This window comes from Mastigoproctus giganteus, chromosome 10, assembly GCF_048544385.1.
Source record: "Mastigoproctus giganteus isolate SK-2022 chromosome 10, ASM4854438v1, whole genome shotgun sequence".
NCBI classification, from domain to species: domain Eukaryota; kingdom Metazoa; phylum Arthropoda; class Arachnida; order Uropygi; family Thelyphonidae; genus Mastigoproctus; species Mastigoproctus giganteus.
Window position 1 is genome coordinate 190,671,530 of NC_143584.1, and position 2,988 is coordinate 190,674,517.

Genomic DNA, 2,988 nt, shown 5'->3' on the forward strand with positions numbered 1-2,988 from the left:
CCTCTCCCATCACTTTCTCTTGTACAGTGACTCCCCACATCCAAATTTAAATCACAAATTTTGCCTGACCTTTTAGGCACTCTAGAAATAGTTCTTTCAGCGTAAAACCCTATGCAGCACCTTCTAAATGCAATTTTACCTAAATCAACTGCGATCGCTCTAACCTTTATTTTAGGTCCTAGTCACTGAAATCTCAGGAAAGTAAATGGCAGGACCTGCCAGAGTATAATTAGTCTCTTGGTACACCCGGCTGGCATTACCATAGCGGCATTGTTCATAGCAGCCAACAGGTTGGATGAACAATGGGCACAACAAATTACAAAGGGTACTAGGAAAGTTTTCAATATGACACAACAATGAATCACAGGAAGCTGCTTGTTGCTGCATGCTGACACATGTTCATAAGTGCATAGTAGCCGCCGCGCCAAGTCGATGGACTCAGTTATTCATTAGTAGTGAGAGTGTAAAGTGCTTGCAATGGCATCGTGGTCACGAAATGAGATAAGGACAGTTTTGCGGTATAATTTCGTGCGTGGTTTAACCATAGACCAGTGCTTAGAAGAAATGACTCTTGCACTAGATGATGATTGTCCACATCGTACAACGATATTCAGGTGGTATAGAGAATTCCAAAGGGGAAATTTCACTCTGGAGGATTCTGAGAGGCCGGGAAGGCCACGAACGTCAGTTACGGAGGAAAACGTTACTGCTGTGAGGAAAATGCTTGACGAAAACAGGCGAGTGACCTACCAACAGATAGAGGATACTTTGGGCCTAAATGCACCAGCAATTCGTTCGATTCTGCAAGATCATTTGCACGTGAAGAAACTTTGTTCTCTCTGGGTGCCGCATCAACTGACTGAAGAGCAGATGACACAACGTGTGACTTGGTGCCGGGAGATGTTAAAAAAGTTTGATAAGGGACAATCTCGGTATGTCAACAACATCGTGACAGGTGACGAGACTTGGCTGTACTATTACGACCTGCCGACCAAGGCTCAAAACAAAGTTTGGGTCTTTGATGATGACGACACACCCGTAATTGTCAGAAAATCCTGATCTGTAAAGAAGAAAATGATAGCTGTATTTTTCAAATCGAGTGGAATTGTGGAACGTGTCGTTTTGGACACGCAGAAGACAGTCACAGCTAAGCGGTATACTGAACAATGCCTGCCTAAAGTCATTGGATCTATGAAAACCTGCGGCCAAAGTCAAGAATGGACACCTGGTACCTCCATCCCGATAATGCTCCAGCTCACCGCGCCAAAGCCTGCACCGAATATTTGACCACGACAGGACTGAAACTTCTCGAGCACCCTCCCTACAGTCCAGACCTTGCTCCCTGCGACTTTGCACTGTTCCCGCATGTGAAAATGAAGCTAAAAGGGAGGCAGTTTTCCAGTGATGAGGACCTTCTACGGGCTTGGGACAACGAATGTGCTTTACTCCCTAGTGAAACTTGGCAGAACTGGTTTAAAGATTGGTTTCGGAGGATGGAGAGGTGTATTGAATGTAGAGGAAATTACTTTGAAAAAATTAAATAAACAAAGCTGTATTGCAAAACTTTCCTAGTACCCTTTGTACATACCACATGAGCCATACATTATTTTTAAACCTCTGGCATAGACAGGATACCGTCACTCGATACATAGAACATACACGGAGATGGGAGAAATCCCCGGAGCCATCTGACCATCAACATACCTATACCTACTTCATATAGCATGTCCCACCCCACTTTTTCTTACTATTGAATACACCATGAATTGTCAAACTAACAGAGCAAACTTATCTGCAAAAAGATCTAAACCTCTCAAACACTTCCTAGTTTAGTTCACAAATATACATGGTCTCAGTTCAAATCTCAATGATGTCCATTTCCACTTACAGTCTGCCAAATCCCATGTACTTTTTCTGACTGAATCTCAGTTATCTCCTGATTCAACCACTGCTCATCTGTTTCCCAAATTATTCGCTGTATGATTCCTTTCACCTCAAAGGTGGTACTTGTGCATATGTCCATTCCAATATTCCCTGTCAGAGACTTGGTAATTTGGAATCTCCTCTTTTTGATCTTCTCTGCTTAAAATCTCTCTACCTCATTCTGTCAAATTCATCTGTTGTCTCTACCATTCTCCCAACTCCACTAATCACTTGGAACTCTTTGACTTTCTCTCTTTGCAACTTGACTTTCTACAGTCAAACTTTCCTAATAGTGAGGTAATTTTCCTTGGTGATTTTAATGTTCACAACTTCAGCTGGCTTCCATTTTCTAGTCACACAGACCCAGCTGGTCGAGAGGCTTGGGTTTGGGTTTGTGTTTTCTTGGTGCATCAGCAACTGAGGCTATAATGCGCCAAATACCGGTCATATTATAAAAAGTTAAAACATTCAGTGACAAAATAGTTAAAAACAGCAGACACGTTGTCACTGTCAGATAAAATCTGACTGAGTGTATAAGGTTCACTTAGATGATTAAAAGCGGTAAGACGGATGCTACTAAAATCTGGACAGTCAATTAAAAGGTGTCTAATCGTTAAAATTGTGCCACAGGACACACACATAGGAGGGTCATCAGCCCTCAGCAGAAACGAATGAGTTAAATGACTGTGTCCTATGCGGGTCCGGGCAAGAACAACTTCCTCCTTACGATTCCTGCGCAGACTAGACTGCCACGGTTCAATTACAGGCTTTATATGATATAATTTATTCGCAGTCTGTCTATTCCACGAATCCTGCCATTGGGAGTGTATCTTCTCGTGTATTATTTGCCTGTAGTCTGTATAGGGGACTGACAGGCAGCAGTTATTATTGGAAATTGCTGATTTGGTTGCGGCGTCAGCCAAATCATTTCCCGTAATCCCAATGTGGCTGGGAATCCAGCACAAGCGGATATCATATTCACGTCCATAGAGGAAGTGAATCTTCTGCTGAATACTAGACAGAACTGGATGAGGATTATATCTCACAGATATTAAAGCCTGTAAC